The sequence below is a fragment of the Moschus berezovskii genome, chromosome 4 (genome assembly GCF_049115385.1).
Source record: "Moschus berezovskii isolate FMDL1 chromosome 4, NW_MosBer_1.0, whole genome shotgun sequence".
Taxonomy (NCBI): domain Eukaryota; kingdom Metazoa; phylum Chordata; class Mammalia; order Artiodactyla; family Moschidae; genus Moschus; species Moschus berezovskii.
Genome location: NC_142463.1, coordinates 116,810,470 through 116,834,430, shown reverse-complemented (window position 1 = coordinate 116,834,430; position 23,961 = coordinate 116,810,470). Strand labels below are relative to the sequence as shown.

Below are 23,961 nucleotides of genomic sequence, written 5' to 3'. Positions count from 1 at the left end.
AAACGAACCTACTTGCCGAAGAGAAACCGACTCACGCAGAAAACCACCTTACTAGGGTAACACGAGCGGAAAGGCAGCGGTGGACGGATGACTGTGGAGCTGCAACGAACAGATGCGCAGGAGCGTCTAGAAAGGGAGAAGCACCAAGGTTATCCAGTTCCACACAGGGAATTCGAGACAGCACCCTGTAGTAAGCTCCAGTGGAAAAGAATCTGAAACCATGTAGGCGATCTGAAATCCGTACACGGGAAACAGAATCACTTTGCGGTCCATCGGAAACGAGCACGACATTGGAAATGCACTGGACTTCCACGACAACCGCGACGACGACATTGGAGTCCGCTTGAAAGAGAAAACGAAATCAATAGGTAACGAAGTAGGTGGGAAACAGGCGCGCTATCGCAATCGCAGCCCTGGGTACATATCCGTGAAAGCCGCAACTCTTCATTGGGAAAGACACAGGCAAACCCCACGGTCGTAGCAGCACCGTGTGCCATAGCCGAGACGTGGAGAAAACCCTCGAGCCCATCCCCCACGGCTCACCCTCGACGAGGCAGTATCAGAGAAAGGGAGAGCATGGGATGTCACTGAGCCGTCCGCAAGAGTCAAGTAGTGTCACTGGCGGCAACCGCGGCTGGAGCTGCAGACTGTCACCCTGGGTGAGGGGAGTCACGCAGAGAAGGTCACAGACGGGTGGACTCTCGAGTGTAGTACAAATTAAACCCTGTGCCAACCAGCGACAGACTCCGAGACACAGGAGAGCAGCTTCGGGCTTCCCAAGGGCAAAGTCAGGGACGGACGGATGAATGAGGAGCTGGGCTCAACGGATATACCGGACCGGCACTGCCTAGCAAGGAGAGGAGCACCAGGGACACACGGGACACCACAGGGAATAAGAGCCCATACCCTGCCCTCACCGGTAATGGAAAGCGATCTGAAAACCTCACCCCCCACACACAGGACTGAATCACTACGCCGGACAGCGGAAACGGACACCAGGCTGTAGATCAACCACACTTGCAGAACAACGGCTGCTACTCCGGGGAAGTCAGTCAGTCGAGGATCGGTCCAACAACAGGAAAAAGAAGAGCTCAGGTGATGATCCAGCAAACCCAATCCCGGGTACCCGTCGGGAAAAGACAACACCCCTAATGGGACGAGACGCAGGCATCCCCCAGGGTCATCGCAGCCCTCCGTGCCGTAGCCGAGCCGTGGGAAACGCCCGAGTGCCCGGCGGCACGTGGCCGGCGCAAGAAGGTGAGGTATATGTGTACCGTGGAGTATGGCGCAGCCATCAAGAAGCAGCAGCCATCGCCACGGGCCGCAACGCCAGTCGGCCCCACAGCAGGGTCCACTGAGTGACGTGAGTCGCGTGCAGAGGGACAAAGCTCTGTGGACTCTGACAACGAATCCACGGGAATGTCCGTGCAAAGGGGAAACCGGCTTTGAGGCGTGGAACACAAGACTTCCAGAGGGCTACCCAAGGGGAAAGGCAGGGGAGGGGCGAAGCTGGAGTCGGATCAACAAGGCTTTCCTCTGTAGCAGGAGAACTGTTGGTATCTCGCCCTAACCTCCGCTGGAAAAGAACAGGGGACTGAATCACTTGGCCAAGCACCTGAGACGAACCCAGGAATGTGCCTCAGGTCTACTCGTGTTCGGGGAAGCAGAGAAAGGAGCAGGCCCGTGCTTGGGGTGGGGGGAGGCAGACCAGGGGGACAGATGCAAAGGCAGGTTCCTTGACAAGAGGAGGATTTGGAACGGCTCAGGGAGGAAAGCGGAGAAGGCAATGGCAAGCCACTCCAGTACTATTGCCTAGAAAATCCCATGGATGGAGGAGCCTGGTAGGCTGCAGTCGGTGGGGTCGCTAAGGGTCGGACACGACTGAGCGACTTCACTTTCACTTTTCACTTTCCACTTTCACACATTGGAGAAGGAAATGGCAACCCACTCCAGTGTTCTTGCCTGGAGAATCCCAGGGACGGGGGAGCCTGGTGGGCTTCCGTCTATGGGGTCGCACAGAGTCGGACAGGACTGAAGTGACGCAGCAGCAGGGAGGAAAGGGGCGCGGGGTGGGGGTGGAGATGGGGGAGGCGGTTAGCGGGGGTGGGATGGGTGCGTTTGGGGGAGTAGGGGGATGGTGAAGGGTGTAGGCTGAGGTGGTGGTGCTCTTGGGGCAGGGCTGCTGCTGAGGTGAGGCGGGCAAGAGGGCTTCAGGGGAAGGGGTGCTGTTTGAGGTGGCGAGGCCGTTGCTGTTGGAAACCGATTTCTGCCGAGGGACGAGGGACGGGAGCTGGTGGCCTTCTTTGGAACTCCTCCCGCAAGACCAGGCTCCAGGGACCCTCCAGGGAAAAGGGAGGTGTGCTGGCCAGATGTGGCAACTTCCCTGCTCCTGGCTGTGCAGACGTAGCGTGACTGATGCTCGGAGTGTGGGGAGAGCGAGCCAGGGAGCTTGGAGACGCGCGCTGTGCAAGGTGGAGAGGTGGGGCGGGCGGCGGCCAGTGGGGGGGCTATTCCTTCAGGTCAATCCCGGAGCCCCCGGCTGGGTCCGGGTGAGGAAGCGAGCAAACACAAGGGAGGTGCCTGGGCGCACGGGCAGCTGAGCCGGCAGGGTTTGGGGCCACGGAGGCTTGGCAGCAGGGCCTTGGATGGGGGCTGGGGAGGGGTCGTGGGCGTCTGCGTGGGAGAGGCAGCGGGCGGCAGGTGGCAGGAGCGCTGCCTTGGGCGCCTTTCAGCGGGCAGACCTAGCTCTGGGCTCTGGGGCTGCCCTGCGGGGCCAAAAGGGGACGCTGAGGCTGCATGGGCCGGGAATCGAACCCGGGCCTCCCGCGTGGCAGGCGAGAATTCTACCACTGAACCACCCATGCCCCGGTGCCCGCCGCCGCCCGCCGCTGCCCCAGAGGCGCTGGCCGCCACCCGCCCGTCCCTGCTCACTGCTCGCCCGTGGGCATCTATCTATCTGCTCCATCGGAGCAGGGACGACGGGCGGGCCAGCTGAAAGCCAGGATCCGGGCACGGGCAGGACCCCTGGGCGGAGGGACGCGGGCCCATTCGGCCCGTCCCGCGCCTTCTGCGCCGACCACGGCCGCCGCGACACTGTCGGTGTCGCCCGAGGGGGCCGGGAGCCGACGCCGGCTGCCCGGCGCCGGGATCCCTGTCAGCTGCAGAGCGCTGCGTGGTCGCTGCGGCCGCGCGCCGACCCGAAGGCCCTCGGGCGGGCTGGCTTTCGGGCCGGGCCGGGGTGGGGCGTGCGAGAGCGGGCGGGGGCCGGGACGCCGGGCTCGGGCTGTGCGGGCAGCGCGTCGGCCCGGAGCGCCTCCGCCGCAGCTCCCCCACCCCACCCCCCGAGCGGCGCTCAGGCCCAGGGACCCCAAGGCGTGTGAGCCCGGCGCCCGGGCTCTGGCCGCCCGCGCTCCCGAGGGGTCCGGCGCTGACGGGGTGGTGGTGCTGAGGAGGGGGGCCCTTTGGCAGAGCGGCTCCTGGCTCGGGGACTGCCGGCTGAGGCAGGGAGCACGCCAGGGCGGGCTTGGCTCCGGCTCGGGCAGCGGCTTCCCCCGCGAAGGGGCGCGGGGGCGCCGAGGTCGGGGGCGCGGGCCGGGCGCCTGTGGGTGGTCTGGACGGGCACGCGGGGCTTCCGCGCCCTCCTAAGCGGAGCACCCTTCCCGGGACGGACTCGTGCACGGAGGGCCGGTGATCGCTGGCCGGCAGGAAGGCTGGGAGGCAGGCACGTGTGGCCCGGCCAAGGCCGCAAGGCGGAGAAGCGTCGAGGGCACGCAGCACCCCCTTGGCGGGCAAGGCCGGGGGGCTCGGCCGCCTCGGTGTGTTGGCTGGGGAGCGCAGGCGGGCCGGCGGGGCGGGCGCGGAGGACAGGGTGCCGGCCGGAGGGAGAGCTGCCGGGGGCGGACGTGGAAGCAAGGCTGCCAGAGCGAGGTGGCCGTTCCCCTGGCAGAATTCGCAACGCCGGCGGAGCGGGGAGGCCTTGCCACCCGTCGCGGGGCTGCGCGCTTCCGGCGCGGCCGGGGATAGGGCCGTGGGAGGGTGGGCGAGCGCGGGCGAGGGGGCGGCGGGGAGGCAGGAAAACCAGCAGCCGCAGCCGCAGCCAGCTGGGGAGGAAAGATGCGCTGAGAAGGACGGAAGGTTCCTGGTGTGGGGTGCAGGTGGCGGGGGGACAGCGTGTGTGGAGAAAGGCAGTGGCGCGCGGAGGACGGGTGCGTTTGTCCGGAGGGCCAAAAGGCTGGCTTGTCAGGAGTGGGATTCGAACCCACGCCTCCAGGGGAGACTGCGACCTGAACGCAGCGCCTTAGACCGCTCGGCCATCCTGACGGCGGGCCTGGTCGGGCGCGTGGCCGTTCGGCTGGCTGGGACCCGACGCGGCGCGAGCAGCGGCGCCCTTGGCGGGACGCGCGGTGCGCCGCGCCAGGCAGGCAGGCAGGCAGGCAGGCGGCCGTCCGGTGTGGGTGTGGACGGAGCCGGCGCGCGGCGGCCGGCCGAGGCGCCAGGCTGCGCCGCCGCTCGCGGGCCGGCCCCTACCCCCCCGCGCCTCTCCTGGCCAGACGCGCGCCCAGCGTGTCCTCGCAGCCTCGCTCGCCCTCTGGGGCCCCCTTCTGCCGGCGGCATGCCCGCCTTGGCGGCCAGAGGCGGCGCGCACCAGGAGTGTCCAGTGCCCCGGGGGTCCGGGTCCCTGTCGGGGTCGCGGGCTGCCGCTGTGAGCGAGGCGGTTGGTCTGGCGTGCGGTCGGGTCGGGACCCGCGGTGGGCAGGGGGAGGCGTGGGCAGGCAGCCCGAGAGCCCGAGAGCGGCCGGGCGGCAGGACGGTCGCCGCCGTCCTCGTTAGTATAGTGGTGAGTATCCCCGCCTGTCACGCGGGAGACCGGGGTTCGATTCCCCGACGGGGAGGCAACACACCCTTTTTGGTGGCCGCGGGCGCGCTCTGCCGTGCCGCCTGGCCCCCGAGGGCCCTGCGTCTCCTCCCCCCGCCTTTGCGCGAGGCGCCGGAGCGCCGCCAAAGGCGGTGCCCGGCCTACCCGCCGTCCACCCCCTCCAGCCTGAGCCCTTTGTCGTCGCCGGGCGCTCGGTCGCCACGGCCGAGCGAGGGCCTTCCTTGGCGACCCCACGGCCTTGCCCGACCGTAGCCGGCTCTTGCGGCCCGCCCGCCCACCGAGGCTGCCTCAGTGGGCTCCTAGGCTCGCGACGCCCCCGCCCTGCGGCTCGGCACAGCGCCGGGACGCGTGCATGCGGGTGGGTCCCGTGTCCCTCCCGTCGTCGTGCGAAGTGGGCTCGCCCAGCGGCCGGTGGAGAAGGGCTCTGGCCAGCGGGGTGCTGGAAGCTGCGTGCACCGCCTTGCACCCCGGGGCTGAGGGCGGAGGCGTTCGCGGGCCGCGGCGGGGAGCGCAGGGCCGGAGGGTGGCAAGGCCGCGGGAGCGCCGCCCCGGGGCGGTCGGGCCGGTGGACCCCGGCAGCTGCGTGGCGCTGGCGCCGATGGTGCGCCGAGCGGCTCCTGGTGGCTCCGGCGGCGGCGGCGGCGCAGAGCCTCCGGCTGACTGGTCGTCGGGGCACGAATGCGGCGGCGGAGGTGGCGGCGAGGGTGTCCAGGGGCGAGCCCGCGGCCGGCGTCTGGCGGCGGCCCGCGCTGTACAGCGTTGGTGGTATAGTGGTGAGCATAGCTGCCTTCCAAGCAGTTGACCCGGGTTCGATTCCCGGCCAACGCAGCGGGCCGACTTTTTGCTGAGCTCCACCGCCCTCCCGGCAGGGGCGTCGGTGGCGGGGCGGGGAGAGAGAGCGGGGAGCAGGGAGCCAGCCAGCTGGCCCGCGGCTTTTGGCGTGTGTGCCCGAAGCCGGCGGCGCGCAGCGCTTTGAGGGTGCTGAAAGCAAGACGGCCCGCCGGGGCCGGCGGACTGACAGGGCCGGCGGGCGTCTGGACTTGCAGAGGCCGGGTGTGGGCAGCGAGGTGGCGCGGGCGGGTGGCATGGAGGCGCCGGGTTCAGCAGGAGCAGGCGAGGGCCGCAGCCCGACGCTCCCTGGTGGTCTAGTGGTTAGGATTCGGCGCTCTCACCGCCGCGGCCCGGGTTCGATTCCCGGCCAGGGAAGCCTTTCTTCTTCCTCTCCGCCCGCCACCTCCCGATCTCCTCGCCGGCGACCCTTACCACCCTTTTAGCCGAGGCTTGCTCCGCGCTGCGACAGACGCCCCCCGGGGCAAGCCTTTGGGCCGCGCTGGGGACCTGGCGCCGCTGCCACCACCACCCGCCTGAGGCCTCCCATCCCCCGCCTCCCTCCCTCCCTCCTGAGGGGCTGCGGCTGCTGCCCCTGGGCTTGTGCTGGGTCTCCTGCTGTGGGCCGTGGTGAGGAGGTGGGGTGGGGTAGTGCCGGTGGGGGTAGTGGCGTGGGCCGTGGTGGTCGCCAGCGCGGGCCGGCAGTGGCGGTGGCCACAGCCGAAGGTGAGCGAGGGGGATCTGCCTCTGGGAGTGGGGCCCGTGGCCACGGACACGCCTCCCCTCCCACGCCCCTCACGCCGGCCACCCCTCTGGGCGGCTCGGCCATTGCGTGCCAGGTCCCGGGCTGGCTGTGACTCCCGGACGCCGCGGGTGGCTCCCAGAGGGTTCTGGTCCTGAGTGCGCTCCGGGAGGCATCAGCATCGGTTCAGTCGCACAATGCGCTGCAGCAGCCCAGGCTTCCCTGTGCATCACCAACTCCCCCAGCTGGCTCATGCTCATGCCCATCCCACCATCGCCGCTTCTGTCGTGTCGTCCCCGTCTCTTCCTGCCTTCCATCAGCGTCTTTTCTAGTGAGTCAGTCCTTCACGTCAGGTGGCCAGAGGATTGGAGTTTCGGCTTCAGCGTCAGTCCTTCCACTGACTTCTCGGGACTGATTTCCTCTAGGATTGACTGGTTGGATCTCCTTGCAGTCCAAGGGGACTCTCGAGAGTCTTCTCCAACACTGCAGGTCAAAAGCATCAGTTCTTTGGCGCTCAGCTTTCCTTGTACTCCAACTCTCACATCTGTGCGTGACTGCTGGAGAAAGCGTAGCTTTCACGAGACGGACCCTCGTCGCAGAGTCATGTCTCTGCTTTTTGACATGCTGTCTACGTTGGTCATAGCTCTTCTCGCAAGGAGCGAACGACTTTTCATTTCATGGGCACGGCCACCGTCTGCAGTGATTTGGGGGGAGCTCCCGCAAAAGGTTGAGTTTTAAGCCAACTTTTTCGCTCTCCTCTTTCATCAAGAGGCTCCTGAGTTCTCCTTCGCTCTCCGCGAGGCAAAGGGGTGAAGAGGAATGTGGACCTGTGCCGCGAGTCACACCACCGTGCAGTGGAAGTGAGAGAGCCCGCAGTTCCTGGCGGGGTGGGGCGGGCCGGCCGGGAAAACCTAGCCACCAGCGGGGAGGCGGCAGATGCGCTGGCTTGAGGCAGCGGTGCCTGCCAGGGTGGACAACCCGACCGACGTGGTGTTTCCCTTGCCTGACCACAGCTCTCAATCCTACCGGACTGAGGCAAGATTCACCCAGATCTCCCTCCCCCACTTGTAACCCTCGGGCGCGCGCGCGCACACACACCCAGAGCGCCCTGTTCCAGGCACCCCTCACCTAGTTACCACATCTCATAGTTTCCCATTCTCCCCAAACTGTCTCTCCGGGATCCAATCCATCCCTCTCGCCAACCTGTCATCGTCTTCCCCTAGGAACTCTCCCCGAGGGATATGGCCCACCACAGTCTCCTCTTGGCCCAATCTCGGGCTCGTCTGTCCCCGAAGGGTTTCACGTCTGTTCAAGGACTGTGTCCTTCGGGGCTGGGGGGGTAAGGGGACGACCGACGAAGGGCACCAACGTGCGGCGAGGGCGGCAATCTCGGGTGCGATGGGACGAAGCCGAGTCCCCTGTGGGAAAGGAGCCCCTGTGGCCCGACGTGTGCTCGGCGTCGCCGCACGAGGTTTCCTCGCCGCCCCTGCCGGGGCCGTGGGCGTGGGCGTCCGTGGGCGAGGGTGCGGGACGAAGGTGCTTGGGGCCATGGCTGGTGGGCGCCCCCCGGGGATCAGGGACGGGGCAGAGCGATCGCAGGGAGAGGGGGCGGCGGCGAGCCGGGAGCTGGGAGGCGGGCCGGGGGTGCTTGGGCGGGGCATCTGCGTGGAGGGCCGGAGGGAAGGGGAGGCGTGGGGCTCGCGGGGACCTGGCCGACAGATCCGAAGGCCATGCGAGCAGGGCCTCTGCAGAAGCATGGGGGCGGGGGCGTGGGCGGGGGCGGGGGCGGGGGCGGCGCCGGGCCAGGCACGCGTGTGAGGCTGGGACGGATCTGTGGTGGGTGGGGGTGGGGGTGGGGTAGGGTGGGTCTGCGGAGCCCGAGGGAGGCCCGCACTGGTGAACGCCAGGGCAGAGCAGGACGCGTGAGGGATGGCCCGGGGCTCCAGGGGCATGGTGGCGGGGAGATGGGGCCGAGCCTGCAGTCTGGCGGGAATGGCAGAGGGCAGGCTGTGACAGTGAGGGGATGTGGCGTGAGGAAGATGGTGTGGTGGGAGAGGACTCCACCTGGACGGGGAGGCGGGTGAGCGGGCGAGCCACACTGGTACGCGGCGCCGCAGCCTGCTCAGGCGCAGCGGTGGGCTGGGGCTCTCTCTGGGCGGTGGCTAGGACGCAGGCGCGCGAACGAGAGAAACGGAGTGCCAGATGGGGCCCAGAGCCGGTCCATGATGGCTGGGCCCACCGTACCGACCCAGACACCAAAGTCACTGCTCATCAGGAGCAGATGTCCAGTCTCGGGTGTGACATGGCAGGGGGGCTCAGGGTGGGATGGGGGTGGCTGAGATTTCATGAGGACCAAGGAGAGCTCCCATGTGACCCAGCACACCCCCCTCCCGGGTACACGCCCGCAGAGGACAAACCTCGGAGGGGTCTAAGGGTCCGTACGCCGCCATGGACACAGCAGCACTATTTGCCATAGGCAAGACACGGAACAAACCCCAGTGCCCATCCACAAATGGCGGGCCCAAGAAGATGTGGCATAGATGGAGCATGGAACCATCACTCAGTCATAAAGGACAAAGTCAAGTACTGCCATTTGTCACAAGCAATGATGGACCTGGAGCCTCTTACACTCGGTGAAGAACGTCAGACCCGAGTGGGACAAAGGCATGTGGAACGGGTGAAATCATACAAAACGAACCTACTTGCCGAAGAGAAACCGACTCACGCAGAAAACCACCTTACTAGGGTAACACGAGCGGAAAGGCAGCGGTGGACGGATGACTGTGGAGCTGCAACGAACAGATGCGCAGGAGCGTCTAGAAAGGGAGAAGCACCAAGGTTATCCAGTTCCACACAGGGAATTCGAGACAGCACCCTGTAGTAAGCTCCAGTGGAAAAGAATCTGAAACCATGTAGGCGATCTGAAATCCGTACACGGGAAACAGAATCACTTTGCGGTCCATCGGAAACGAGCACGACATTGGAAATGCACTGGACTTCCACGACAACCGCGACGACGACATTGGAGTCCGCTTGAAAGAGAAAACGAAATCAATAGGTAACGAAGTAGGTGGGAAACAGGCGCGCTATCGCAATCGCAGCCCTGGGTACATATCCGTGAAAGCCGCAACTCTTCATTGGGAAAGACACAGGCAAACCCCACGGTCGTAGCAGCACCGTGTGCCATAGCCGAGACGTGGAGAAAACCCTCGAGCCCATCCCCCACGGCTCACCCTCGACGAGGCAGTATCAGAGAAAGGGAGAGCATGGGATGTCACTGAGCCGTCCGCAAGAGTCAAGTAGTGTCACTGGCGGCAACCGCGGCTGGAGCTGCAGACTGTCACCCTGGGTGAGGGGAGTCACGCAGAGAAGGTCACAGACGGGTGGACTCTCGAGTGTAGTACAAATTAAACCCTGTGCCAACCAGCGACAGACTCCGAGACACAGGAGAGCAGCTTCGGGCTTCCCAAGGGCAAAGTCAGGGACGGACGGATGAATGAGGAGCTGGGCTCAACGGATATACCGGACCGGCACTGCCTAGCAAGGAGAGGAGCACCAGGGACACACGGGACACCACAGGGAATAAGAGCCCATACCCTGCCCTCACCGGTAATGGAAAGCGATCTGAAAACCTCACCCCCCACACACAGGACTGAATCACTACGCCGGACAGCGGAAACGGACACCAGGCTGTAGATCAACCACACTTGCAGAACAACGGCTGCTACTCCGGGGAAGTCAGTCAGTCGAGGATCGGTCCAACAACAGGAAAAAGAAGAGCTCAGGTGATGATCCAGCAAACCCAATCCCGGGTACCCGTCGGGAAAAGACAACACCCCTAATGGGACGAGACGCAGGCATCCCCCAGGGTCATCGCAGCCCTCCGTGCCGTAGCCGAGCCGTGGGAAACGCCCGAGTGCCCGGCGGCACGTGGCCGGCGCAAGAAGGTGAGGTATATGTGTACCGTGGAGTATGGCGCAGCCATCAAGAAGCAGCAGCCATCGCCACGGGCCGCAACGCCAGTCGGCCCCACAGCAGGGTCCACTGAGTGACGTGAGTCGCGTGCAGAGGGACAAAGCTCTGTGGACTCTGACAACGAATCCACGGGAATGTCCGTGCAAAGGGGAAACCGGCTTTGAGGCGTGGAACACAAGACTTCCAGAGGGCTACCCAAGGGGAAAGGCAGGGGAGGGGCGAAGCTGGAGTCGGATCAACAAGGCTTTCCTCTGTAGCAGGAGAACTGTTGGTATCTCGCCCTAACCTCCGCTGGAAAAGAACAGGGGACTGAATCACTTGGCCAAGCACCTGAGACGAACCCAGGAATGTGCCTCAGGTCTACTCGTGTTCGGGGAAGCAGAGAAAGGAGCAGGCCCGTGCTTGGGGTGGGGGGAGGCAGACCAGGGGGACAGATGCAAAGGCAGGTTCCTTGACAAGAGGAGGATTTGGAACGGCTCAGGGAGGAAAGCGGAGAAGGCAATGGCAAGCCACTCCAGTACTATTGCCTAGAAAATCCCATGGATGGAGGAGCCTGGTAGGCTGCAGTCGGTGGGGTCGCTAAGGGTCGGACACGACTGAGCGACTTCACTTTCACTTTTCACTTTCCACTTTCACACATTGGAGAAGGAAATGGCAACCCACTCCAGTGTTCTTGCCTGGAGAATCCCAGGGACGGGGGAGCCTGGTGGGCTTCCGTCTATGGGGTCGCACAGAGTCGGACAGGACTGAAGTGACGCAGCAGCAGGGAGGAAAGGGGCGCGGGGTGGGGGTGGAGATGGGGGAGGCGGTTAGCGGGGGTGGGATGGGTGCGTTTGGGGGAGTAGGGGGATGGTGAAGGGTGTAGGCTGAGGTGGTGGTGCTCTTGGGGCAGGGCTGCTGCTGAGGTGAGGCGGGCAAGAGGGCTTCAGGGGAAGGGGTGCTGTTTGAGGTGGCGAGGCCGTTGCTGTTGGAAACCGATTTCTGCCGAGGGACGAGGGACGGGAGCTGGTGGCCTTCTTTGGAACTCCTCCCGCAAGACCAGGCTCCAGGGACCCTCCAGGGAAAAGGGAGGTGTGCTGGCCAGATGTGGCAACTTCCCTGCTCCTGGCTGTGCAGACGTAGCGTGACTGATGCTCGGAGTGTGGGGAGAGCGAGCCAGGGAGCTTGGAGACGCGCGCTGTGCAAGGTGGAGAGGTGGGGCGGGCGGCGGCCAGTGGGGGGGCTATTCCTTCAGGTCAATCCCGGAGCCCCCGGCTGGGTCCGGGTGAGGAAGCGAGCAAACACAAGGGAGGTGCCTGGGCGCACGGGCAGCTGAGCCGGCAGGGTTTGGGGCCACGGAGGCTTGGCAGCAGGGCCTTGGATGGGGGCTGGGGAGGGGTCGTGGGCGTCTGCGTGGGAGAGGCAGCGGGCGGCAGGTGGCAGGAGCGCTGCCTTGGGCGCCTTTCAGCGGGCAGACCTAGCTCTGGGCTCTGGGGCTGCCCTGCGGGGCCAAAAGGGGACGCTGAGGCTGCATGGGCCGGGAATCGAACCCGGGCCTCCCGCGTGGCAGGCGAGAATTCTACCACTGAACCACCCATGCCCCGGTGCCCGCCGCCGCCCGCCGCTGCCCCAGAGGCGCTGGCCGCCACCCGCCCGTCCCTGCTCACTGCTCGCCCGTGGGCATCTATCTATCTGCTCCATCGGAGCAGGGACGACGGGCGGGCCAGCTGAAAGCCAGGATCCGGGCACGGGCAGGACCCCTGGGCGGAGGGACGCGGGCCCATTCGGCCCGTCCCGCGCCTTCTGCGCCGACCACGGCCGCCGCGACACTGTCGGTGTCGCCCGAGGGGGCCGGGAGCCGACGCCGGCTGCCCGGCGCCGGGATCCCTGTCAGCTGCAGAGCGCTGCGTGGTCGCTGCGGCCGCGCGCCGACCCGAAGGCCCTCGGGCGGGCTGGCTTTCGGGCCGGGCCGGGGTGGGGCGTGCGAGAGCGGGCGGGGGCCGGGACGCCGGGCTCGGGCTGTGCGGGCAGCGCGTCGGCCCGGAGCGCCTCCGCCGCAGCTCCCCCACCCCACCCCCCGAGCGGCGCTCAGGCCCAGGGACCCCAAGGCGTGTGAGCCCGGCGCCCGGGCTCTGGCCGCCCGCGCTCCCGAGGGGTCCGGCGCTGACGGGGTGGTGGTGCTGAGGAGGGGGGCCCTTTGGCAGAGCGGCTCCTGGCTCGGGGACTGCCGGCTGAGGCAGGGAGCACGCCAGGGCGGGCTTGGCTCCGGCTCGGGCAGCGGCTTCCCCCGCGAAGGGGCGCGGGGGCGCCGAGGTCGGGGGCGCGGGCCGGGCGCCTGTGGGTGGTCTGGACGGGCACGCGGGGCTTCCGCGCCCTCCTAAGCGGAGCACCCTTCCCGGGACGGACTCGTGCACGGAGGGCCGGTGATCGCTGGCCGGCAGGAAGGCTGGGAGGCAGGCACGTGTGGCCCGGCCAAGGCCGCAAGGCGGAGAAGCGTCGAGGGCACGCAGCACCCCCTTGGCGGGCAAGGCCGGGGGGCTCGGCCGCCTCGGTGTGTTGGCTGGGGAGCGCAGGCGGGCCGGCGGGGCGGGCGCGGAGGACAGGGTGCCGGCCGGAGGGAGAGCTGCCGGGGGCGGACGTGGAAGCAAGGCTGCCAGAGCGAGGTGGCCGTTCCCCTGGCAGAATTCGCAACGCCGGCGGAGCGGGGAGGCCTTGCCACCCGTCGCGGGGCTGCGCGCTTCCGGCGCGGCCGGGGATAGGGCCGTGGGAGGGTGGGCGAGCGCGGGCGAGGGGGCGGCGGGGAGGCAGGAAAACCAGCAGCCGCAGCCGCAGCCAGCTGGGGAGGAAAGATGCGCTGAGAAGGACGGAAGGTTCCTGGTGTGGGGTGCAGGTGGCGGGGGGACAGCGTGTGTGGAGAAAGGCAGTGGCGCGCGGAGGACGGGTGCGTTTGTCCGGAGGGCCAAAAGGCTGGCTTGTCAGGAGTGGGATTCGAACCCACGCCTCCAGGGGAGACTGCGACCTGAACGCAGCGCCTTAGACCGCTCGGCCATCCTGACGGCGGGCCTGGTCGGGCGCGTGGCCGTTCGGCTGGCTGGGACCCGACGCGGCGCGAGCAGCGGCGCCCTTGGCGGGACGCGCGGTGCGCCGCGCCAGGCAGGCAGGCAGGCAGGCAGGCGGCCGTCCGGTGTGGGTGTGGACGGAGCCGGCGCGCGGCGGCCGGCCGAGGCGCCAGGCTGCGCCGCCGCTCGCGGGCCGGCCCCTACCCCCCTACCCCCCCCCCCCGCGCCTCTCCTGGCCAGACGCGCGCCCAGCGTGTCCTCGCAGCCTCGCTCGCCCTCTGGGGCCCCCTTCTGCCGGCGGCATGCCCGCCTTGGCGGCCAGAGGCGGCGCGCACTAGGAGTGTCCAGTGCCCCGGGGGTCCGGGTCCCTGTCGGGGTCGCGGGCTGCCGCTGTGAGCGAGGCGGTTGGTCTGGCGTGCGGTCGGGTCGGGACCCGCGGTGGGCAGGGGGAGGCGTGGGCAGGCAGCCCGAGAGCCCGAGAGCCCGAGAGCGGCCGGGCGGCAGGACGGTCGCCGCCGTCCTCGTTAGTATAGTGGTGAGTATCCCCGCCTGTCACGCGGGAGACCGGGGTTCGATTCCCCGACGGGGAGGCAACACACCCTTTTTGGTGGCCGCGGGCGCGCTCTGTCGTGCCGCCTGGCCCCCGAGGGCCCTGCGTCTCCTCCCCCCGCCTTTGCGCGAGGCGCCGGAGCGCCGCCAAAGGCGGTGCCCGGCCTACCCGCCGTCCACCCCCTCCAGCCTGAGCCCTTTGTCGTCGCCGGGCGCTCGGTCGCCACGGCCGAGCGAGGGCCTTCCTTGGCGACCCCACGGCCTTGCCCGACCGTAGCCGGCTCTTGCGGCCCGCCCGCCCACCGAGGCTGCCTCAGTGGGCTCCTAGGCTCGCGACGCCCCCGCCCTGCGGCTCGGCACAGCGCCGGGACGCGTGCATGCGGGTGGGTCCCGTGTCCCTCCCGTCGTCGTGCGAAGTGGGCTCGCCCAGCGGCCGGTGGAGAAGGGCTCTGGCCAGCGGGGTGCTGGAAGCTGCGTGCACCGCCTTGCACCCCGGGGCTGAGGGCGGAGGCGTTCGCGGGCCGCGGCGGGGAGCGCAGGGCCGGAGGGTGGCAAGGCCGCGGGAGCGCCGCCCCGGGGCGGTCGGGCCGGTGGACCCCGGCAGCGTGGCGCTGGCGCCGATGGTGCGCCGAGCGGCTCCTGGTGGCTCCGGCGGCGGCGGCGCAGAGCCTCCGGCTGACTGGTCGTCGGGGCACGAATGCGGCGGCGGAGGTGGCGGCGAGGGTGTCCAGGGGCGAGCCCGCGGCCGGCGTCTGGCGGCGGCCCGCGCTGTACAGCGTTGGTGGTATAGTGGTGAGCATAGCTGCCTTCCAAGCAGTTGACCCGGGTTCGATTCCCGGCCAACGCAGCGGGCCGACTTTTTGCTGAGCTCCACCGCCCTCCCGGCAGGGGCGTCGGTGGCGGGGCGGGGGGAGAGAGCGGGGAGCAGGGAGCCAGCCAGCTGGCCCGCGGCTTTTGGCGTGTGTGCCCGAAGCCGGCGGCGCGCAGCGCTTTGAGGGTGCTGAAAGCAAGACGGCCCGCCGGGGCCGGCGGACTGACAGGGCCGGCGGGCGTCTGGACTTGCAGAGGCCGGGTGTGGGCAGCGAGGTGGCGCGGGCGGGTGGCATGGAGGCGCCGGGTTCAGCAGGAGCAGGCGAGGGCCGCAGCCCGACGCTCCCTGGTGGTCTAGTGGTTAGGATTCGGCGCTCTCACCGCCGCGGCCCGGGTTCGATTCCCGGCCAGGGAAGCCTTTCTTCTTCCTCTCCGCCCGCCACCTCCCGATCTCCTCGCCGGCGACCCTTACCACCCTTTTAGCCGAGGCTTGCTCCGCGCTGCGACAGACGCCCCCCGGGGCAAGCCTTTGGGCCGCGCTGGGGACCTGGCGCCGCTGCCACCACCACCCGCCTGAGGCCTCCCATCCCCCGCCTCCCTCCCTCCCTCCTGAGGGGCTGCGGCTGCTGCCCCTGGGCTCGTGCTGGGTCTCCTGCTGTGGGCCGTGGTGAGGAGGGTGGGGTGGGGTAGTGCCGGTGGGGGTAGTGGCGGGGGTAGGGGCGTGGGCCGTGGTGGTCGCCAGCGCGGGCCGGCAGTGGCGGTGGCCACAGCCGAAGGTGAGCGAGGGGGATCTGCCTCTGGGAGTGGGGCCCGTGGCCACGGACACGCCTCCCCTCCCACGCCCCTCACGCCGGCCACCCCTCTGGGCGGCTCGGCCATTGCGTGCCAGGTCCCGGGCTGGCTGTGACTCCCGGACGCCGCGGGTGGCTCCCAGAGGGTTCTGGTCCTGAGTGCGCTCCGGGAGGCATCAGCATCGGTTCAGTCGCACAATGCGCTGCAGCAGCCCAGGCTTCCCTGTGCATCACCAACTCCCCCAGCTGGCTCATGCTCATGCCCATCCCACCATCGCCGCTTCTGTCGTGTCGTCCCCGTCTCTTCCTGCCTTCCATCAGCGTCTTTTCTAGTGAGTCAGTCCTTCACGTCAGGTGGCCAGAGGATTGGAGTTTCGGCTTCAGCGTCAGTCCTTCCACTGACTTCTCGGGACTGATTTCCTCTAGGATTGACTGGTTGGATCTCCTTGCAGTCCAAGGGGACTCTCGAGAGTCTTCTCCAACACTGCAGGTCAAAAGCATCAGTTCTCTGGCGCTCAGCTTTCCTTGTACTCCAACTCTCACATCTGTGCGTGACTGCTGGAGAAAGCGTAGCTTTCACGAGACGGACCCTCGTCGCAGAGTCATGTCTCTGCTTTTTGACATGCTGTCTACGTTGGTCATAGCTCTTCTCGCAAGGAGCGAACGACTTTTCATTTCATGGGCACGGCCACCGTCTGCAGTGATTTGGGGGGAGCTCCCGCAAAAGGTTGAGTTTTAAGCCAACTTTTTCGCTCTCCCCTTTCATCAAGAGGCTCCTGAGTTCTCCTTCGCTCTCCGCGAGGCAAAGGGGTGAAGAGGAATGTGGACCTGTGCCGCGAGTCACACCACCGTGCAGTGGAAGTGAGAGAGCCCGCAGTTCCTGGCGGGGTGGGGCGGGCCGGCCGGGAAAACCTAGCGACCAGCGGGGAGGCGGCTGATGCGCTCGCTTGAGGCAGCGGTGCCTGCCAGGGTGGACAACCCGACCGACGTGGTGTTTCCCTTGCCTGACCACAGCTCTCAATCCTACCGGACTGAGGCAAGATTCACCCAGACCTCCCTCCCCCACTTGTAACCCTCGGGCGCGCGCGCGCACACACACACCCAGAGCGCCCTGTTCCAGGCACCCCTCACCTAGTTACCACATCTCATAGTTTCCCATTCTCCCCAAACTGTCTCTCCGGGATCCAATCCATCCCTCTCGCCAACCTGTCATCGTCTTCCCCTAGGAACTCTCCCCGAGGGATATGGCCCACCACAGTCTCCTCTTGGCCCAATCTCGGGCTCGTCTGTCCCCGAAGGGTTTCACGTCTGTTCAAGGACTGTGTCCTTCGGGGCTGGGGGGGTAAGGGGACGACCGACGAAGGGCACCAACGTGCGGCGAGGGCGGCAATCTCGGGTGCGATGGGACGAAGCCGAGTCCCCTGTGGGAAAGGAGCCCCTGTGGCCCGACGTGTGCTCGGCGTCGCCGCACGAGGTTTCCTCGCCGCCCCTGCCGGGGCCGTGGGCGTGGGCGTCCGTGGGCGAGGGTGCGGGACGAAGGTGCTTGGGGCCATGGCTGGTGGGCGCCCCCCGGGGATCAGGGACGGGGCAGAGCGATGGCAGGGAGAGGGGGCGGCGGCGAGCCGGGAGCTGGGAGGCGGGCCGGGGGTGCTTGGGCGGGGCATCTGCGTGGAGGGCCGGAGGGAAGGGGAGGCGTGGGGCTGGCGGGGACCTGGCCGACAGATCCGAAGGCCATGCGAGCAGGGCCTCTGCAGAAGCATGGGGGCGGGGGCGGCGCCGGGCCAGGCACGCGTGTGAGGCTGGGACGGATCTGTGGTAGGTGGGGGTGGGGGTGGGGTAGGGTGGGTCTGCGGAGCCCGAGGGAGGCCCGCACTGGTGAACGCCAGGGCAGAGCAGGACGCGTGAGGGATGGCCCGGGGCTCCAGGGGCATGGTGGCGGGGAGATGGGGCCGAGCCTGCAGTCTGGCGGGAATGGCAGAGGGCAGGCTGTGACAGTGAGGGGATGTGGCGTGAGGAAGATGGTGTGGTGGGAGAGGACTCCACCTGGACGGGGAGGCGGGTGAGCGGGCGAGCCACACTGGTGCGCGGCGCCGCAGCCTGCTCAGGCGCAGCGGTGGGCTGGGGCTCTCTCTGGGCGGTGGCGAGGACGCAGGCGCGCGAACGAGAGAAACGGAGTGCCAGATGGGGCCCAGAGCCGGTCCATGATGGCTGGGCCCACCGTACCGACCCAGACACCAAAGTCACTGCTCATCAGGAGCAGATGTCCAGTCTCGGGTGTGACATGGCAGGGGGGCTCAGGGTGGGATGGGGGTGGCTGAGATTTCATGAGGACCAAGGAGAGCTCCCATGTGACCCAGCACACCCCCCTCCCGGGTACACGCCCGCAGAGGACAAACCTCGGAGGGGTCTAAGGGTCCGTACGCCGCCATGGACACAGCAGCACTATTTGCCATAGGCAAGACACGGAACAAACCCCAGTGCCCATCCACAAATGGCGGGCCCAAGAAGATGTGGCATAGATGGAGCATGGAACCATCACTCAGTCATAAAGGACAAAGTCAAGTACTGCCGTTTGTCACAAGCAATGATGGACCTGGAGCCTCTTACACTCGGTGAAGAACGTCAGACCCGAGTGGGACAAAGGCATGTGGAACGGGTGAAATCATACAAAACGAACCTACTTGCCGAAGAGAAACCGACTCACGCAGAAAACCACCTTACTAGGGTAACACGAGCGGAAAGGCAGCGGTGGACGGATGACTGTGGAGCTGCAACGAACAGATGCGCAGGAGCGTCTAGAAAGGGAGAAGCACCAAGGTTATCCAGTTCCACACAGGGAATTCGAGACAGCACCCTGTAATAAGCTCCAGTGGAAAAGAATCTGAAACCATGTAGGAGATCTGAAATCCGTACACGGGAAACAGAATCACTTTGCGGTCCATCGGAAACGAGCACGACATTGGAAATGCACTGGACTTCCACGACAACCGCGACGACGACATTGGAGTCGGCTTGAAAGAGAAAACTAAATCAATAGGTAACGAAGTAGGTGGGAAACAGGCGCGCTATCGCAATCGCAGCCCTGGGTACATATCCGTGAAAGCCGCAACTCTTCATTGGGAAAGACACAGGCAAACCCCACGGTCGTAGCAGCACCGTGTGCCATAGCCGAGACGTGGAGAAAACCCTCGAGCCCATCCCCCACGGCTCACCCTCGACGAGGCAGTATCAGAGAAAGGGAGAGCATGGGATGTCACTGAGCCGTCCGCAAGAGTCAAGCAGTGTCACTGGCGGCAACCGCGGCTGGAGCTGCAGACTGTCACCCTGGGTGAGGGGAGTCACGCAGAGAAGGTCACAGACGGGTGGACTCTCGAGTGTAGTACAAATTAAACCCTGCGCCAACCAGCGACAGACTCCGAGACACAGGAGAGCAGCTTCGGGCTTCCCAAGGGCAAAGTCAGGGACGGACGGATGAATGAGGAGCTGGGCTCAACGGATATACCGGACCGGCACTGCCTAGCAAGGAGAGGAGCACCAGGGACACACGGGACACCACAGGGAATAAGAGCCCATACCCTGCCCTCACCGGTAATGGAAAGCGATCTGAAAACCTCACCCCACACACACACAGGACTGAATCACTACGCTGGACAGCGGAAACGGACACCAGGCTGTAGATCAACCACACTTGCAGAACAACGGCTGCTACTCCGGGGAAGTCAGTCAGTCGAGGATCGGTCCAACAACAGGAAAAAGAAGAGCTCAGGTGATGATCCAGCAAACCCAATCCCGGGTACCCGTCGGGAAAAGACAACACCCCTAATGGGACGAGACGCAGGCATCCCCCAGGGTCATCGCAGCCCTCCGTGCCGTAGCCGAGCCGTGGGAAACGCCCGAGTGCCCGGCGGCACGTGGCCGGCGCAAGAAGGTGAGGTATATGTGTACCGTGGAGTATGGCGCAGCCATCAAGAAGCAGCAGCCATCGCCACGGGCCGCAACGCCAGTCGGCCCCACAGCAGGGTCCACTGAGTGACGTGAGTCGCGTGCAGAGGGACAAAGCTCTGTGGACTCTGACAACGAATCCACGGGAATGTCCGTGCAAAGGGGAAACCGGCTTTGAGGCGTGGAACACAAGACTTCCAGAGGGCTACCCAAGGGGAAAGGCAGGGGAGGGGCGAAGCTGGAGTCGGATCAACAAGGCTTTCCTCTGTAGCAGGAGAACTGTTCGTATCTCGCCCTAACCTCCGCTGGAAAAGAACAGGGGACTGAATCACTTGGCCAAGCACCTGAGACGAACCCAGGAATGTGCCTCAGGTCTACTCGTGTTCGGGGAAGCAGAGAAAGGAGCAGGCCCGTGCTTGGGGTGGGGGGAGGCAGACCAGGGGGACAGATGCAAAGGCAGGTTCCTTGACAAGAGGAGGATTTGGAACGGCTCAGGGAGGAAAGCGGAGAAGGCAATGGCAAGCCACTCCAGTACTATTGCCTAGAAAATCCCATGGATGGAGGAGCCTGGTAGGCTGCAGTCGGTGGGGTCGCTAAGGGTCGGACACGACTGAGCGACTTCACTTTCACTTTTCACTTTCCACTTTCACACATTGGAGAAGGAAATGGCAACCCACTCCAGTGTTCTTGCCTGGAGAATCCCAGGGACGGGGGAGCCTGGTGGGCTTCCGTCTATGGGGTCGCACAGAGTCGGACAGGACTGAAGTGACGCAGCAGCAGGGAGGAAAGGGGCGCGGGGTGGGGGTGGAGATGGGGGAGGCGGTTAGCGGGGGTGGGATGGGTGCGTTTGGGGGAGTAGGGGGATGGTGAAGGGTGTAGGCTGAGGTGGTGGTGCTCTTGGGGCAGGGCTGATGCTGAGGTGAGGCGGGCAAGAGGGCTTCAGGGGAAGGGGTGCTGTTTGAGGTGGCGAGGCCGTTGCTGTTGGAAACCGATTTCTGCCGAGGGACGAGGGACGGGAGCTGGTGGCCTTCTTTGGAACTCCTCCCGCAAGACCAGGCTCCAGGGACCCTCCAGGGAAAAGGGAGGTGTGCTGGCCAGATGTGGCAACTTCCCTGCTCCTGGCTGTGCAGACGTAGCGTGACTGATGCTCGGAGTGTGGGGAGAGCGAGCCAGGGAGCTTGGAGACGCGCGCTGTGCAAGGTGGAGAGGTGGGGCGGGCGGCGGCCAGTGGGGGGGCTATTCCTTCAGGTCAATCCCGGAGCCCCCGGCTGGGTCCGGGTGAGGAAGCGAGCAAACACAAGGGAGGTGCCTGGGCGCACGGGCAGCTGAGCCGGCAGGGTTTGGGGCCACGGAGGCTTGGCAGCAGGGCCTTGGATGGGGGCTGGGGAGGGGTCGTGGGCGTCTGCGTGGGAGAGGCAGCGGGCGGCAGGTGGCAGGAGCGCTGCCTTGGGCGCCTTTCAGCGGGCAGACCTAGCTCTGGGCTCTGGGGCTGCCCTGCGGGGCCAAAAGGGGACGCTGAGGCTGCATGGGCCGGGAATCGAACCCGGGCCTCCCGCGTGGCAGGCGAGAATTCTACCACTGAACCACCCATGCCCCGGTGCCCGCCGCCGCCCGCCGCTGCCCCAGAGGCGCTGGCCGCCACCCGCCCGTCCCTGCTCACTGCTCGCCCGTGGGCATCTATCTATCTGCTCCATCGGAGCAGGGACGACGGGCGGGCCAGCTGAAAGCCAGGATCCGGGCACGGGCAGGACCCCTGGGCGGAGGGACGCGGGCCCATTCGGCCCGTCCCGCGCCTTCTGCGCCGACCACGGCCGCCGCGACACTGTCGGTGTCGCCCGAGGGGGCCGGGAGCCGACGCCGGCTGCCCGGCGCCGGGATCCCTGTCAGCTGCAGAGCGCTGCGTGGTCGCTGCGGCCGCGCGCCGACCCGAAGGCCCTCGGGCGGGCTGGCTTTCGGGCCGGGCCGGGGTGGGGCGTGCGAGAGCGGGCGGGGGCCGGGACGCCGGGCTCGGGCTGTGCGGGCAGCGCGTCGGCCCGGAGCGCCTCCGCCGCAGCTCCCCCACCCCACCCCCCGAGCGGCGCTCAGGCCCAGGGACCCCAAGGCGTGTGAGCCCGGCGCCCGGGCTCTGGCCGCCCGCGCTCCCGAGGGGTCCGGCGCTGACGGGGTGGTGGTGCTGAGGAGGGGGGCCCTTTGGCAGAGCGGCTCCTGGCTCGGGGACTGCCGGCTGAGGCAGGGAGCACGCCAGGGCGGGCTTGGCTCCGGCTCGGGCAGCGGCTTCCCCCGCGAAGGGGCGCGGGGGCGCCGAGGTCGGGGGCGCGGGCCGGGCGCCTGTGGGTGGTCTGGACGGGCACGCGGGGCTTCCGCGCCCTCCTAAGCGGAGCACCCTTCCCGGGACGGACTCGTGCACGGAGGGCCGGTGATCGCTGGCCGGCAAGAAGGCTGGGAGGCAGGCACGTGTGGCCCGGCCAAGGCCGCAAGGCGGAGAAGCGTCGAGGGCACGCAGCACCCCCTTGGCGGGCAAGGCCGGGGGGCTCGGCCGCCTCGGTGTGTTGGCTGGGGAGCGCAGGCGGGCCGGCGGGGCGGGCGCGGAGGACAGGGTGCCGGCCGGAGGGAGAGCTGCCGGGGGCGGACGTGGAAGCGAGGCTGCCAGAGCGAGGTGGCCGTTCCCCTGGCAGAATTCGCAACGCCGGCGGAGCGGGGAGGCCTTGCCACCCGTCGCGGGGCTGCGCGCTTCCGGCGCGGCCGGGGATAGGGCCGTGGGAGGGTGGGCGAGCGCGGGCGAGGGGGCGGCGGGGAGGCAGGAAAACCAGCAGCCGCAGCCGCAGCCAGCTGGGGAGGAAAGATGCGCTGAGAAGAACGGAAGGTTCCTGGTGTGGGGTGCAGGTGGCGGGGGGACAGCGTGTGTGGAGAAAGGCAGTGGCGCGCGGAGGACGTGTGCGTTTGTCCGGAGGGCCAAAAGGCTGGCTTGTCAGGAGTGGGATTCGAACCCACGCCTCCAGGGAGACTGCGACCTGAACGCAGCGCCTTAGACCGCTCGGCCATCCTGACGGCGGGCCTGGTCGGGCGCGTGGCCGTTCGGCTGGCTGGGACCCGACGCGGCGCGAGCAGCGGCGCCCTTGGCGGGACGCGCGGTGCGCCGCGCCAGGCAGGCAGGCGGCCGTCCGGTGTGGGTGTGGACGGAGCCGGCGCGCGGCGGCCGGCCGAGGCGCCTGGCTGCGCCGCCGCTCGCGGGTCGGCCCCTACCCCCCCGCGCCTCTCCTGGCCAGACGCGCGCCCAGCGTGTCCTCGCAGCCTCTTCGCCCTCTGGGGCCCCCTTCTGCCGCCGGCATACCCGCCTTGGCGGTCATAGGCGGCGCGCACTAGGAGTGTCCAGTGCCCCGGGGGTCTGGGTCCCTGTCGGGGTCGCGGGCTGCCGCTGTGAGCGAGGCGGTTGGTCTGGCGTGCGGTCGGGTCGGGACCCGCGGTGGGCAGGGGGAGGCGTGGGCAGGCAGCCCGAGAGCCCGAGAGCGGCCGGGCGGCAGGACGGTCGCCGCCGTCCTCGTTAGTATAGTGGTGAGTATCCCCGCCTGTCACGCGGGAGACCGGGGTTCGATTCCCCGACGGGGAGGCAACACACCCTTTTTGGTGGCCGCGGGCGCGCTCTGTCGTGCCGCCTGGCCCCCGAGGGCCCTGCGTCTCCTCCCCCCGCCTTTGCGCGAGGCGCCGGAGCGCCGCCAAAGGCGGTGCCCGGCCTACCCGCCTTCCACCCCCTCCATCCTGAGCCCTTTGTCGTCGCCGGGCGCTCGGTCGCCACGGCCGAGCGAGGGCCTTCCTTGGCGACCCCACGGCCTTGCCCGACCGTAGCCGGCTCTTGCGGCCCGCCCGCCCACCGAGGCTGCCTCAGTGGGCTCCTAGGCTCGCGACGCCCCCGCCCTGCGGCTCGGCACAGCGCCGGAACGCGTGCATGCGGGTGGGTCCCGTGTCCCTCCCGTCGTCGTGCGAAGTGGGCTCGCCCAGCGGCCGGTGGAGAAGGGCTCTGGCCAGCGGGGTGCTGGAAGCTGCGTGCACCGCCTTGCACCCCGGGGCTGAGGGCGGAGGCGTTCGCGGGCCGCGGCGGGGAGCGCAGGGCCGGAGGGTGGCAAGGCCGCGGGAGCGCCGCCCCGGGGCGGTCGGGCCGGTGGATCCCGGCAGCTGTTTCGCCCTCGCGCCGATGGGGTGCCGAGCGGCTCCTCGTGGCGCCGGCGGCGGCGCAGAGCCTCCAGCTGACAGGGCATGGTGGCAGCGTTGTGTCGGCGCCGGCGTCGAGAGTGTGCTGGCGCGAGCTTGGGGCTACCATCTGGTAGCGAGAATTGCTGCAGAGCGTTGGTGGTATAGTGGTGAGCATAGCTGCCTTCCAAGCAGTTGACCCGGGTTCGATTCCCGGCCAACGTA

The 23,961-nt window shown here is 67.6% G+C and overlaps 14 non-coding genes across 14 annotated transcripts; 8 read left to right on the top strand and 6 right to left on the bottom strand.

Annotated features, from left to right (window-relative positions):
* Window positions 1-2,793: 2,793 nt before the first annotated feature.
* Window positions 2,794-2,864, bottom strand: TRNAG-GCC (transfer RNA glycine (anticodon GCC)). Its single transcript has one exon. It is a non-coding gene; the product is annotated as a tRNA-Gly (tRNA).
* A 1,373-nt stretch (window positions 2,865-4,237) lies between these two features.
* On the bottom strand, window positions 4,238-4,320 carry TRNAL-CAG (transfer RNA leucine (anticodon CAG)). Its single transcript has one exon. It is a non-coding gene; the product is annotated as a tRNA-Leu (tRNA).
* Window positions 4,321-4,820: 500 nt separating this feature from the next.
* TRNAD-GUC (transfer RNA aspartic acid (anticodon GUC)) lies at window positions 4,821-4,892 on the top strand. The gene has a single exon. It is a non-coding gene; the product is annotated as a tRNA-Asp (tRNA).
* Window positions 4,893-5,632: 740 nt separating this feature from the next.
* Window positions 5,633-5,704, top strand: TRNAG-UCC (transfer RNA glycine (anticodon UCC)). Its single transcript has one exon. It is a non-coding gene; the product is annotated as a tRNA-Gly (tRNA).
* Window positions 5,705-6,010: 306 nt separating this feature from the next.
* On the top strand, window positions 6,011-6,082 carry TRNAE-CUC (transfer RNA glutamic acid (anticodon CUC)). The gene has a single exon. It is a non-coding gene; the product is annotated as a tRNA-Glu (tRNA).
* Window positions 6,083-11,929: 5,847 nt separating this feature from the next.
* Window positions 11,930-12,000, bottom strand: TRNAG-GCC (transfer RNA glycine (anticodon GCC)). The gene has a single exon. It is a non-coding gene; the product is annotated as a tRNA-Gly (tRNA).
* Window positions 12,001-13,373: 1,373 nt separating this feature from the next.
* TRNAL-CAG (transfer RNA leucine (anticodon CAG)) lies at window positions 13,374-13,456 on the bottom strand. Its single transcript has one exon. It is a non-coding gene; the product is annotated as a tRNA-Leu (tRNA).
* A 521-nt stretch (window positions 13,457-13,977) lies between these two features.
* Window positions 13,978-14,049, top strand: TRNAD-GUC (transfer RNA aspartic acid (anticodon GUC)). Its single transcript has one exon. It is a non-coding gene; the product is annotated as a tRNA-Asp (tRNA).
* Window positions 14,050-14,783: 734 nt separating this feature from the next.
* TRNAG-UCC (transfer RNA glycine (anticodon UCC)) lies at window positions 14,784-14,855 on the top strand. Its single transcript has one exon. It is a non-coding gene; the product is annotated as a tRNA-Gly (tRNA).
* Window positions 14,856-15,161: 306 nt separating this feature from the next.
* TRNAE-CUC (transfer RNA glutamic acid (anticodon CUC)) lies at window positions 15,162-15,233 on the top strand. Its single transcript has one exon. It is a non-coding gene; the product is annotated as a tRNA-Glu (tRNA).
* Window positions 15,234-21,073: 5,840 nt separating this feature from the next.
* TRNAG-GCC (transfer RNA glycine (anticodon GCC)) lies at window positions 21,074-21,144 on the bottom strand. The gene has a single exon. It is a non-coding gene; the product is annotated as a tRNA-Gly (tRNA).
* A 1,373-nt stretch (window positions 21,145-22,517) lies between these two features.
* TRNAL-CAG (transfer RNA leucine (anticodon CAG)) lies at window positions 22,518-22,599 on the bottom strand. The gene has a single exon. It is a non-coding gene; the product is annotated as a tRNA-Leu (tRNA).
* A 487-nt stretch (window positions 22,600-23,086) lies between these two features.
* On the top strand, window positions 23,087-23,158 carry TRNAD-GUC (transfer RNA aspartic acid (anticodon GUC)). Its single transcript has one exon. It is a non-coding gene; the product is annotated as a tRNA-Asp (tRNA).
* Window positions 23,159-23,889: 731 nt separating this feature from the next.
* Window positions 23,890-23,961, top strand: TRNAG-UCC (transfer RNA glycine (anticodon UCC)). Its single transcript has one exon. It is a non-coding gene; the product is annotated as a tRNA-Gly (tRNA).